The sequence below is a fragment of the Melozone crissalis genome, unplaced genomic scaffold, assembly GCF_028551555.1.
Source record: "Melozone crissalis strain CALT ecotype California unplaced genomic scaffold, PUWL_Pcris_2 ptg000319l_1, whole genome shotgun sequence".
In the NCBI taxonomy this organism is placed as follows: Eukaryota; Metazoa; Chordata; class Aves; order Passeriformes; family Passerellidae; genus Melozone; species Melozone crissalis.
The window spans coordinates 209,755-224,486 of NW_026536070.1; positions in this window are offsets into that span (position 1 = coordinate 209,755).

Consider the following 14,732-nt stretch of genomic DNA (forward strand, 5'->3'; position numbering starts at 1 on the left):
CTCACCACAGCTCCCGTGTCAGCTCTCACAGATCGGCTCTGCTCTGCCTCCCGGGGGCAGATCTCTGCTCAGCGCTTCAGAATTGCCTGTTTGGAGGAGGGGGAAAAAACAGCTTAGCCAAGATTTTTATCCAGACTTATCTGATGTCTTTGCCTGCTTTGCCTCTTCCTGACTTCCTCCTGCTAAGAAAACAGCTGCCTTTGGACTTCTAGGGGCAACTGCCACGTAATGCTTGAAAAGGAACTACAGAAAAGTGCCTCATTTTTCAAGACTCAGCCAAGAAGACAGACAACTGCACCTTCTCCATCCCCACTGCCTGCAGAGCTGCCAGGCACCAGGCCAGCTCTGCTCCTGCTTCCGGTTGTTCCCAACTCTGCTGCAAGAACTGAAGGCTGCTTTGGCGTTCCATTGCTCCGCTTCTCCCCAGAAAAGATCTTCCAGTGCCGTTCTCCCTCCACGGGAAGGGCCCTTCTGTCTCACACGCTCGGTGACACGAGGCTGCGCCAAGCTGCAGCAGCCTCTGCTCCAGCTGGGAAGGGCTTTCTTCCTCCTCTGGCACCTGGCTGGCACAGGTTGCTCACACATGCTGGGGCTGCCCCATCCCTGGAAGTGTTCCAAGGCCCATTGGTGCTCTGGGATCAGGCTCAGAGCAACCTGGTCCATGGAACCGTGTCCCTGCCCACGGCAGCAGGCTTGGAACGAGGTGATCTTTAGAGCCCCTTCCAACCTGAATTATTCCATGATTCTATGAACTCAAAAAACTCGGGGAAGAAATCTGTAAAGTCACTAAATACATAAAAGCATATCCCCATCAGCATAATTTTAAATGAAAAGTATATCTACAAACAGGGAGAAATATTCTATGTATTTGCTCTTGCTACCTTTTTGGCGTAATTTCAGCTATCACTTCCAGTTTTAAAATATTCTCTTTTGAAATAATAAGCAGTGTTCAAATTTTAGCATTTATACACTATTGCAGCAGCAAAAATTGCTGACAATCAGGCCGTGTCATTCTTTATGGAGCAGAGCCATTGTGACAGCATTTCTGGGACAGAAATTTTACAGGACGTCACTCCACAGAGAGCACCAAAATCCATATCAGTTGGCAGTTCAGCTCCTCCACATCAGAAAGCTAAACTAGGACAAGACAGCCTCGGGATTCACGAATGGCAAGGCAATAAGAGACACGCCTTAATAATATCATTACAATTTCCACAGATCTGCCACCTGATCTGTGACAGCACAGCACCCTGGCCCAGAGGAAGGTGAGCCTGCCCAGGACAGGGGTGGAACTAGGTTGTTTTCAAGATCTCTTCCACCCCAAACCATTCTGCGGTGTGATGACACAGGAGAGTTGTAAGGGAGAAGAAGGATGAATTCCTTTGGAAGGATCATTGTTTGCCTCTCTAGTAGCAGGCTTTGCTGGCAGGATTGTTTTGCTCTTGCACTGACCTTGGCTGAAGGTGCTTCACCCTGCAGAGAGCGGTGACAGCCTGCTGCACACGCTGTTCTTGGGCAGAGCGCACGGAGCCAGAGGGCAAAGAGCCCCCAGCAGGTCCGTGACAGGAGCGGATGCTCCTCCCCACCTTTGGAAATATCCATTAGGGATTTTTCCAGCAGATGGCAACAGCAGACCGGTGTGGACTGCAAGGGCAGACTCTGCGGGCTGCCTGAAACCTGGCTGGGCTCCACCCAAAGCACCTCTCGGGTCTACTCCTCCCGCTCCTGGCATTGAGCCTGGCTGGCAGCCCAGGGCATGGTTACTGGAATACAGAATAAATCAGTGCTGCAGGAAACTGCACAACAAGCTCTGCGGCTCTTGCTGTGTGTGCAGGCCTTAAAACACACCTGGTGCATTTGGAACAGATGAAAATTATGGCTCCCCCTGAATAAACATGATTTCTCTCCTAGATATCATTTTGAAAAATAATACTTCAAGGGGTGATCAGAATGGGAGCGCAGACAAACACCAAGAATAAAAACTACAGCGTTTGATGCTTTATCAAAAGGTGTGCCTGCCCTACCGTGTCGGGAAGCTGGACTGCTGGACCCAACTTTGCAGCACATTCTTGTCATTGCTTCTGAACCACCTTCACCAGCTGCTCTCGTGGCATTCGGCGTGCCATTTGCAAATTACAACACGAGCGAACCTGGAAGACAAAACACAAGATAAATTTACAGCTGGACAGTGAAATAAACAGAAAGGGCCAGGAGACTTCTTCTCCTTTTTAATGCCTTTATTAAAAGTGAACAGCTCAGGATTGGGTGGCTCAACGGGTCTGCAGTCTCCGTCGTCTTCCCGGGCGACTCAGAGGAGGAAGATATGCACAGCTCTGTCCACTAGGGGCAGAGCTGGGGATCACGTCCTCGTGGGAGCCTTTAGGGCCTGCTGATCCCGTCAGATGGTGCCCCACCCACTCAGTCGGCCTGGTCTCACCGCCGGGGTCGTCTCTCTTGGTCAGGGCGAGAGGGTCCGAAGGTGTTCTGCATCTCTGCAAGCTCAGCATTCGGCTCCTCACGTCTAGACATCACTCTGGTCTCTCAATTCTTAGGTGGCTCGTTTTTTTTGGGGTTTTCTCCGTACAGCGGGGGACCCATGCTGCATTGTGGTCTTGGAGTCACTTTGCATAGCCCCCCCGCACCTTCTCAAGTCTCTTCTACTGTTCGGGAAGGTTCCCACCCTTCTGGGAAAGGTACAACTTAGCCTCGGGCGAGGCTCTGCTGATACAAAAGGAGCGATTAGCCACAACGACTCGTGATTACAATAACAAAACACGAAGAACTTCAGCAGCTACCCGTGGTCTGGCTGCTTTTTGTAACTTTTTCTCACAAAAAATTTGCTGTTACCTTACATAATTATTCTGTGTTTAGGAAAAGCCATCTAATAAGTTCACACTCAAAACTCCAGCAGCCCAGCTGGCCCTACCAAATCTGTATGTTTATACATACAGTAAACAAAACCAAAATCCCAGTAATAGCTATCACAAGTCTATGAAAGAAACCTATTGAAATCAATCCTACCTCAAATACAAACCAACCCATCCAGAAAGTCAGCTTCACTCAAAAAACAATTTACACAGAGTTAATAACACCAAGAAATAAAACAACACACCATATACTACCAATGAATATAATAGTGAAGAAAAAAAAAACCCACTTTTTTTTTTTAATTTAAACTAACTTCTTTTATTAGCTAGAACAAAAAATTTTGCCAGGACTGTAACAACAACTTCTTCTTCTGAAATGTCCCTTCTCATTCCCAAATTCCTTACAACTTCTGAGTTTACATCCAAGCAACAAGCAAAATTCGTGCACTCGTGCGTTGGCTGCTCCTGTCAGATTCTCTGTTTCCCTCCACATCTTCTTACACTTTCGGTCTTCACGCTGTCCTGCCGTGATGGCTTTGACGGAAGAATTGGTAAATGTTAAGAGAGGATTTCCCTGCCTCCCTCCCCAGAGCTGGTTTCCTTAGTGCATTTCACTCAATCCCAAACCGGCAATGATGCACGCTCACCTCAAGCGTGCAAGGCTCACAGCTGCTCGGCTAAATTCGGCTGTAAACGGCTAAACTCGGCTATTGTCGGCTGCGTTCGGCTGGACTCGCCTCTTCGGCGCGGCTCGGCTCGCTTCGGCCAAACTCGGAGCCGCTCAGTGCGCTCGGTGCGGCTTGGCTCGTTTCGGCCGAACTCGGAGCCGCTCCGTGCGCTCGGTGCGGCTCGGCTCATTTCGGCCGAACTCGGAGCCGCTCAGCGCGCTCGGTGCGGCTCGGCTCGTTTCGGCCGAACTCGGAGCCGCTCTGTACGTTCGGCGCCACTCGGCTCGCTTCGGCCGAACTCTGAGCCTTTCCGTGCGCTCGGCTCGCTTCGGCCGAACTCGGAGCCGCTCTCTGTTCCTTCGGCGCGGCTCGGCTTCATTCGGCCGAACTCGGAGCCTCTCCGTGCGTTCGGCTCGCTTCGGCCGAACTCGGAGCCGCTCAATGCGCTCGACGCGGCTCGGGGCTCCCTGAGGGCGGGCAAGCGGCGGCGCCTCACGTTAAACTCGCCCGGCTCGGGGCTCTCCTGCTGCCGCGTCCCGCGGGTGGCCCGGCCATCGCACCGACACGACCGGGAGCGCGGGGTGGCACAGGAGCTCATTGGGCTGTGACCGCACTCGCGCTAATTAGCGCGCACGAGAGCAGTGGGCTCGGTTCGGCTGAGCTCGGCTCCGTTCAGGCAGCCTCGCAAGCCTGGCCTCGGTTCGCTCGAGCCCGTCAGGTTCGGCCGGTCTCGCCTTGGTTCGGCTGAGCTCGTTCCATTCGGCCGAAGGCGGCGTCGTTCAGTCGTGTTTTTACAAATATCTTTCTATATTGACTGTATATTTCTATATTTAGATTTATATTTCTATATAAATCTTCCCTTTCCTTTCCTTTCCTCACTTCAACAAGGGCAAAGAAATGCGTTCTTCCCTTCAGTTTCGTCCCCTACGAGAGCAGAAAAGAAGGGGCGCTCCTTAAATGAAAGTCTTCGACTGATGGGAAAGGGCGATTTCGACCTCCATTCAAACCCTTGAAAAGGAGGGACACCAGGGCTGCCCCCTCCATTTAAACCCGAGGGTGATGAAAATGGGGTGGGCTGCCTTCAAATCAAACCCATAACACCACAAGAATACTTTTCCCATTCCCCTTAAAATAGAACGCAGGGATTCCTTGTCACCCCCGGAATACCCCTAACAGCCTGGAAAAGGCAGCTTTTCCTGCAATCATCACCCTTAAAACCCCAAGTGAAGAGGGATCCCCTCAGTTCAAACGCAGACAATAAAAGAAGAGTAGCTGCTTCCTTCTCCTTAATCCCTTTTGTCCTCATAAGCTCCATTTTTGTTCCTAGGGAACCGGGGAGGGACTGGCGAGATGAAATTGCAAAGGGGAAGGAGAAAATTCCCCGCTCCAAACCCACACGGGCTCACCTGTTCGGCTGCTGCTCCCCGGCACCAAGATTCGTCCCTCGGCGCCTCCTTTAAGTGATGCTCCACGTATCCAAGCGCGGATCCAGGCGTTCCCCCCGACCCTGTGAGAAGCTCCTGCAGTCCTTCCATGAGACAGCGCCGGGAGCGCCCCATAAACCCCTCCACTCAGCGGCTCAGTTGCATAAATCTGTTTTCTTTATGAACAACAACGTGAGCAGCTGGGCCTGAGCATGCGACTTTATGGTCAGCAGGAACTTTGCCAATGACCTTTGTGATCCCAGGAGGAATAAAACCAATGTATACATGAATTCCCCTGCTTTTCACTCTTCACCTCTTGTATCACCTTAAATGCTGTACAAATCAGAAACGTTGATTCCCCTCAATGCCTAGGTCAGCATCTGTTATGATTTAATTAAAAGCTTGCTCTCTGAGGGGGTTTCTCTCTGTGATGATACCCTTCCACTCTGTTGTTTCTCTTCTCATTTCTTAAACTGAATGAAGCAGTAAGCTTCAGGCTTTTAAAAATAAAATAATACAATTTTCTATTAATTTCATCATTATTAAATCAGATTTAATTTTCTACATATGTTGATTTATCTCAGATGGTCCAAATCCTTGCTGAGGAGTGAGGTTTCCTCCTCTGACTCACCTGCTTCTGAAACCTACACACAGCTTAGTCACATTTAAGGGTAATTAAAAATATTCCAGTCTCATTCTGCAGCGCTGAGCAGTTTGTGAAACGTGAAAACTTTCCAATTTGCACTATTTTATCTCTCAACTCAATTGCTCTCTTTAGTTTAAAATATGTTTGACCCTTTTACTGATATCAAATCATCATATCAAAGCATCAAATTCAAAAGCCGGATGAGGCTGTGAATAAGCTGCTCTGCTTTGCTTTTCATGTGCCCACAGCCAAATTCCTTCGAAGGTCCCACTTCCACAGTCAGGCTTAGCCTCTGCCCTCATTTATGCCATCAAACTCAGCTGAGCCAAATTCAACACAAAATCTTTATTTTATCCCTTTTGAAAAAGCAAGTGTGAGAGAATTAGAGGACTGCTTAAGTTATAAGATTTCTCATCAAGACAAGCTGCATCATAAAGTTTTATAGTCAAAGCACAAATCAAACTACCAAAATATCTCATACTCCTTCTAGTTGTCACCTGAAGCAAACGGCTACCATGATTTTCACATTTTAAAAGATAATAAAAAGATATTTTAAACTGAAATATAATGGAAAACCCACAACATCTCTCTACCCCATAGTCAAATGTTTTAATTAAGGTTGTAGAACAAATTCTAAAAGGACAGCTTTGTAAAAAAAAGAATTGTTTTCTTTCTCAAAGAACTTCTATGAAATGGTGTTGAACCAGATAGCAATTTATAGGGTTTGTTGGTTCTTTTACTACAAGTGTTACTTTTTCTCTGTCACTAAATAAAATAAATTGATGGAAGTGTACTATCTGGTATGTTTGAAAGACTATGCTTTCTTAATAAATACTTTCCTGCAATCCAGAAAAAACCCCAAAAGGTTCTAAAAGAAATTAATTCTTTTGTCATGTCATGGTCTGGGGTTTTGTTAGTAGTTTGTACAGAATATAGCTTTGGTATAAAGCATATTAATTGTGTGTGTCTGTGTGTAACTACATACATGTTATAATGTGCATAAACCTACCCACTTTATAATATACAGCAGTGTGTCTGTATGTGTAATGCACATGGAGTAGTGTGGATAGAAAAACATGTAAACCACTGCTGGGTTTTGAAGTATTGGGAATTGACTCTGTTCCTTACAGGAAAAAAGTCACAGATAAAATTCTATAATATGCCGAGACATGTGGAGCTACATAAAAACTGAAATACTTTTTGCATTATGACTCCTATTCCTTTGAATGTTCCCAAACGTGAAGTCCTTGGGACACAGAAAGCCCTCATGACACACCTAGAATATGTCAAAAAGGGAATTATAAAAATGAAATAACTGCTCAGAGTATAGTGAGCAGTCCACTACTATTTTGAGGATGCTGAAGTCACTGGACAGTGTGAAAGAGCTACTCTGAATAACCTTAACCCACTTAATCTAACAAAAAATTTTCTAATTACCATCAATGTAGCTCTCTGACTCTTGCAGAGCCTAAGTTTAAACATGAAGCTTCACAGACTGGTAGTCTCTGTTAGAGAATTTTTCAAGCTGACATTTGAAACTTTAGATCTAGTCCAAATTTCCAAACAAAATTTGTTTTGTCAAACATACATTTAATGCTGCTGTTTTTTTGTCAAAAATATTTTTGGGGGAAAAATGGTCTTCTGGGTTGTTTTTTAAAACTTATTTACAATATTTCAATGTATGAAACCACACTATACAACTGAACTTTAAATGCCTTGCAGGGAAACTGAAAGCACACATATATGACAACCATCCATCTCTGGAATTTATTAAAATGAAATCAAGATTAGTATTTTGTCATTGTATTTAATTCAAAGCATGTTTTGGTTGCTCAAATCGTTAATGTGATGTAGAGAATCTGTTCTGATCTATTTCAATGAGTCTTCCACTGGATCTCATATACTGTGGAATTATGAGGTGTTTTAATTGCTCAAACATAAAAAACCCTGAAAGGGTTTCATTTTCTTCACTTGAAGGTTTCATTTTCTGCCATAGAGAATTCAAAGTATAGCCTAATTTTAGTTGTTCTGTGACTGAATAGAAATTGTTGTTTTGTACTTCATACATTCTACGCTTCATAAGTACAACCCTTGGCAGTATTACAAATTAATGGGCTTGTTCTCACTGGTATTTATAAGATAAGAACAGAACTTCTTTGCACTGCATTTATATTCTATGGAGACTGCTTAAAAGTTTTTAAATAACAAAAATAAGAACATTTCTTTTCCTAGTATTCATCAAATTCCTCTGTGTCTCTAACAAATTATTTTCACTCATGATGTTTAAAAAAAACCCTCCCAACACAAAAATCCCCATATCAACATGCAAGCAGGAGGGCCCTGAATTGGCTCTCAGTATCCCAGAATTGGTAGTCTCTCTTGTGATAATGGTATTCATTTACCTGCCTGCAGCTGCATATCTAGGCATCAGTAGTCCAAAAGAGTGAGTTGTAAACGACATTGATCGTGCATTTCCTCTAAATTGAAGCACGCAGTGAGTCACAGCCTCCCATCCCTAGGAAAATGTAGAGAAACATGCATTAGTGGAAAAGGTTCTTTTGTGAGTCAGTAATTGCTGCTCTGAGTCATTGCCAAATGCTGCTGCAGACATCGGCAAGCCCATCTCTTTGGGTCAGCTATCAGCTCAGAGGAGAAGCAGTGACTCCACCTGAGGGGCAGCTAAATTCTAAATCTAAAGTTTGCATGGACTACATGAGATCACTCCAAGGAAAAGCATTTCTGACTCTGCAGATCCCACTTCTAACAAAGGCTGTGCTGATTCTGTCCCGCCTTTCAGCATTCCAGAAATAATTTCACTGTTCTCAATGAATGACAAAAACCCTCATGGAAACCAGATGCCTCGGATCAGGATCATCTGAAATGTCTGTAGGCCATTTTTAGCCTCTGCAACTTTCCAAGATAAAGAAAGTAGGATTGTGGCTCACACAGCCTCAGACACTCTATCCTGCTTACACTGGTATTTTGTGCCTCTGAGAATCTGGAGCTCCATCTCTTTTGATGGCCTTTAAAAATAAAATATTGATTTTATCTCATGAGGAAGATAATGGATATCATTATTTATGTCCTCTAGGGATCTAGCACAACATTTTTGCCTAAAAAGTTCACTTAGTTCTGACATGTTTGAAAACACTGTCAATCTAAATTAGCTCTAATTTTCCTGGTTCTTTCACTGTTTAATACATTTTCCCATGAAGCTATTCTTTTGGGGCATGGATTTTTTTTCCCTTCTTTCTTCTATTGAGTCCCTGCCAATAGAAAAATATCTCTTCCATTTGGTGAGAACCTCAGGAGCCTATAGGCAGTACAAGGGTCACAAGCTTATGCAAAAATTTTATTTTTAAGAAAATATTTCCCCTGGAGTTGTCTTCTAAAAATTAGTACATATCAAATATTGCAGAGGAAAATAGGGAACATGTCTTGAATAACACCAGTTTCTTCTCATTTGTGTTTTACCCTTAAATGTAATGCCCTCTGACACTATTGGCTTTGAACTGTATTTCTGTAGTATACAGAAATGGTAGAAAAGTTATTTTGTGATGAAAGTTTAAGCTGCCTTGTGAAAAAAGACTATTTTCATGAAATTGAGGGGGGTCTTTAAAGGTGAAGGTTAGAAGGATACTGTGTTATGTTCCAGAATAATCAATAACCTTAATTCTTACCATTTTAGCGCAGATCTTGAGAATCTTACACTGTCCTCCCCATTCCCTCTTCTCAAAATTTCTCCTTCATGTGAGCTTCAGAGTCCTGCTGTGCTTTATCTTCTACATTATGCATTTTCCCCACAAAATTCTGTCCCAGCATTTACTTCAAATGTATAAGCTTATTTTCAGAACATAATAAAGTATAAAAAATAACATCCTGACAGTCACGTGCTGTCAGCCAATTCGAGGAAAAACTTTACCTCCAATATACGGCTAAAAGCCCACTACCATTTTCCTACAATTTGTGGCAAGTCTCCTCTCTTTTGGATGGTCTCAACTCCTGACCTTCTGTCTCCCCCATGAAAATTCAAACTGAAACAGTCGTTGTCATTAGTCATTGTCACTTTCTGATGTGAAAGGGCCCATGGAGGAGTGAAGCATTCCATGGTGACCTAATTAGAAAGCCAAGATGTCAGTTCTTGTAAAAGAAATTCCTGTAGTTCCCACTTCACATGGAGTTAATGTTTTGCAGGGGAAAAGGTGCACACACCGTCCAGAACGGGGACCAGTTCCTGAGGTGAATTATTATTATTATTCACCTTTGCTTGCCTTCGCTGAAAATCCTTGCTTGATGGCCGCTGGCACCTACACAGAGGAAGAATGTAGGGCAAGACCTAATTCAGCCACCCCTTTTCAGATCAGGAGTGCTTGAGGCCGTTGGGAAGAGCAGACCTCTGTCGACAGCTACAGAAAATGGAACAGAATCTTTAGTGCCCCTTTTTCTGGGCAGGCTATTCTCTTCCAATGAGGTGATCTGTGTGACAAGTCTCTTCCAGTTGTCAGCTCCTCATGTGTCAGAGGCACTACCACACTTGCATTGGTGTAGGATTTGGGCTGCTCTCTTTGAGCTGATGCTTTTCAGGAACAGGTATTTATTTTTGGAATATTCACTAGACTCGGTGAAAATCCAAAACTGTCACTGCCTTCAACATCTGCACTGAAATGCTGCTTTCCTCTGTAGCCTAGTTTCTACATGAAAATGTCTGATGAGACTGAAAACACTCAAATCCTCAAAACACATACTAAAACCTGAAACGCATATCACAAATTGAAAGGAGAATGGGTTTTTGTTGTTATCCTTTTACTGATTGCCAAACTCCATAGTTAACCTAATTTAGACAATTCTTGTCTTACTCTGAAGGCCACCAGAAGAAATTTTTGAGCACTAGTCAGTCGTGACTTCTCCTGAAAATCTGTGGTGAAGTAATGCTGGGAAAAGAGGCTACCCATAAAATAAAAATACTTTATCGACTCTTTTAGGTAAAGAAAGATGGATTTTTATGCCATGGAATTCTTTCTAAAATCAGTGGCTGTTTGAGAAACACAAAGATTTTATTGTGTTTCAATATGAAGAGTCCCAAGGCTCCACTTGAGAAAGGAGGACACTTCTTTTCTGAATGTTGCTCCGCTTTGGGTCCCTATTAATCAGTAAGGAGAAATGCAGCACTTTTCACATATGTTTCATTAAAAATTGTTACCAAGATTTCTGGAGGGATGCTTTTTATCTCTGTCACATCAGTAGCTTTTGCTGCCCATGTGCTGTATTGATCTTCTCCTGAGAATTGTTATGGTATGTTTGATATGACATTTCACTGCACAGATTTTGAGGATAATAAATATTTGTTTTGTTGGGTAACCAAGGTTGAACAGCTTGATGGTCATACTAGGATTGAGAGATAATCTGATTTAATGTGCTGAGTGATAATTTTCTACATATTACCTAACATTTTGTCACTCATGTTCTTTGATAAAAAGAAAATATAGTATTTTTGAGACAGTGAAAATTACATTTTCTGTATCAGTTTAGTGTGTTTTGTGAAACTAGAAGGATTCAAAAGTTATCAGTCTACTAAGCAATAGTAATCAATTAATTTAATCCAGAAAGATAACTGGTTGCATTCAAAGAGCAGTTAACAAAATGAAAACATCTTAAATAAGGATTTGAATAGCCAAAATTGCCATTATAGAGTTGGCTGCGGAAAAAGGGGTGAATGAGTAAAATAAGTATGTATAAAATATAATAGAGCCACAAGGTAAATTTGAAAAGTGGATTGAAAAGACTAGTGAAACACAGTCGGTGAATAAGACAAAGATTTTATATGAACCTGTTTCTTTTTACTTTGGTTTTGCACATAAACCCCACAGCTGATTAGTTTTCATTTGGTGATCAAAAGCAGACCTTGTATGACTTTCACAGTGATTTTGTCCTCTCAGTTGCAGACATGGTACTAAGTGATGTTTTTAGCTTTCATAAGGGAATTTGCCTTGATAGATCCAAGCCTTTTTAGTGTAACCCATTTTCTTTTCAAGCCTGACAACCTTTGAGACATGACAGAACATTTTCCATTAAAAAACCCAAAACAATACAAAAAGAAACAAACAAACAAAAAAACCAAACAAAACCCAGAACTCATTCCTTTTTTGGAAGATGGATTTTTATGTTTACTGTACTTCAGGAGCACAAGGTGGATATCACACCAAGAACTGGCTTTGTTAACTTCACGAGAAAGTTCCAGTGGTGCACTGCCAGGGCAAACTGCACAGGAGAGCTTTTTCTCCAAATTAAATAAAACTGGAGGACAATGTCAGGCCACCAGGGCTGACCCCTTCACCTGCCAGAGAGTTACGCAGCGCAGAAATGATCAGTGATCTCCAGCCAAAGCAAGCATGTCAGCTCTTTAAAAGAAGGCCTGCCAGTGCTGTTGATAGACCAGGAAAGATGAAACCTGAAAGCCATGGAATACCAGGAGTTCATTTGAGACATGCCAGGATAATCTCGGAAAGGCTACTGCATAAAAACCAAGAGGAAATCAGTAGCTCCCTGGATATTCCAAAGATATTTAGATATTTCTCTGTCGTATTTATTCCTCAGTGTCTGCTCCAGTGTCTTTCACAGAGCAAATTCTCACTGCTGAACACAGCTTGTGCCATGGCATTAACCCTGCTGCCCCAAACCCGTGGAAGATTAATGCCTTTAACGCTACAGTTTTTCCTGCCATTTCAGTAAAATTAGCCAGCAGTTTCTGAGATTATTGGAGGGAAAAAACCAGACATGATTATATGAACCTTGCTCTCCTAGGAAAGCGGATTAAAACATTTTTAAAGGTGCCTGACACTCTGACCTGCAGAAAAAAATTATAGCCCAGGCATCCAATATCACCGTGAACATATTAGTAAGGCATGAAAAGCAGTGGAGAGGAGCCTCTGTCCCACCTCCCACCTTGCTTGGGATTCACTGTGTGATCCACAACTCTAAGAAATCTTGAGTGTTTCAGAGAAGGAAAATTATAAATAAAAATGCCAGAAACCAAGTTAGTATGAGAGGAAGGATTGTCTCAGGCATCTGACTGAAGTCCTGATACATGACAATTAATTGTAGCCATTATTTCAATGTGGAGACATCACTCTGCAGCCCCAAGATACTGATAGGCTCTTCTGAGATCAAACCCCCACCATTCTCCCTTGTCCTATTGTAAAATATCTCATATCTTCATAATTAAAGACATCTACCTATATTAAAACTCTCTACAGCCTTATTGACTTATCTATTGAAAAATAATACAAACGGAATTCTATAAATCCACATGGTTTGTTTTCTGCCTAATCTGTGTAGCCCTTTGTTTAAATTCCCTACTTTCTATTAAGTTCCATTTCACACAGAAACCAGAACTCAGCAGTCTCTAAAAATTCCATATGTGTTCATTCCAGGATGGCAACCAATGTTTTTCCCAGAGCATTGATGTGATTACCTACAATTTATTAAAAAAAAAAAAAATCACCAAAATGCACAGCCTAAACCAGACCAAATATTTCCACACACCCTTTTGCATAGTTTAGCACTGCAGTTTTATAATCTGGTTTAAGTAATTCACGTGAGACATTCTTGTTCAGACAAGCCCTTCTCAGGACCGTGATTTCAGAACAATATAAGTGAAACAAATAACAAACTGAAGCAAGATTTAAACCTGCACAAAGGATGTCTGCTAGCACCAATCCATTTCTCACCACCAGCAGGTTCCCCTCCAAGGCAGCACACCTGATTTTCAGTTATGGAATTCTATAATCTTTACAGCACCCACCAGATTCAAATCCCACTGGAGAGCCTGAACTTTATTCTGCCATGTGTTGTACTGAAATCAATCTGTTTCCAGGACACACACTTTCAAGAAGAAAATGTATGGAAATGAAATTGAACGAATTAAATACATGTTGAATACTTTTGCATTCAACAAAGTATTTCTATATGAGAAAATTTTGTAATATTTTTAAACGTTCATTCCTCTGTTTGGAATCTATCCCAGCTACTTGCACACATTCACTGTGTCAGAATTTCTTGGCTGAGTCATTTCAAATTTCTATATATTTTCCTAGTTGCAGTCACTTGATCTTCTTGACACTTACAGTAAGTACAGCAATCCAGCTACGTGGATTTACTGTCCTAGTTGAATCTAGTTTTCTAAGAATTATCACAACCAATTAAATGTGTCTTCCCCTTAGTCTCAGGGGTTGTCCAGCTTTGGTAGCTGGAATGGAAGGCTAGAAAGAGAGGAGACTGCAAGCTGAGCTCCTTGCTGGTGGAGGGATTTCATGCAGTGAGGCCCAAGAATGTGGTAAAATACAGAGTTATGTATTTTGCTTTAGAAAATGAGGATGTACACATGCCAAATAAATAGAACAGCTCTGCTGTTACCAGTGAAAAGAATGTCTATGCAATCTGAGTTGAATATGTTGTAATAACGTAATAGAGATTTGTTAGTTCATCCAGTGCTGCATTCTCTAACTCACCCACATTCCTCTTTACCCACTTGGAAAATGCAAGTTCTAATGTCAGTGAAAATCCAATATCCTGTCTCATAAGATCATATCCCATCAAACTTTTCAGGTCTTAGTTGATTTTCCCCTTTGTGCAGTTATTTCCTATATCTTCTGTATAGTAGTAGTGATCTTATCCACAACACACAGCACTGCATTGTTAGTTCCATAACATTTCCCTCTTGATTTGGAGAGCATCTAGGGAAACCCTGAACACAGAAAATACCTTTATCTTCATTCTCACTTTTAATCCTACTCAGATCATGGTTCTGCACTGTCTCTGCACCTTCCCCCTCAGTAAAAAGAATAACTACTTAATAATAACATTTCTATATTTTTGCAATGTTAATACAAACTATAAAGACAGAAACTCGTGTAATTTGCATCACAAGAACAATTTTTGGAGTTAGTACATAACTTGCCTTTATTTTATGCTATCCACTACTACTTCCTAATTTTTACCTTTTTTATTTCCTGAATCCTTAATACCTTTTTTCAAAGATGTTATGTTTCCTATAGTCTAATAGCAAGGCTCCATTCCTGCAATTCATCAGCCTCCATCAGACACTCACGATTTGGGCTTCTGGTTTCCT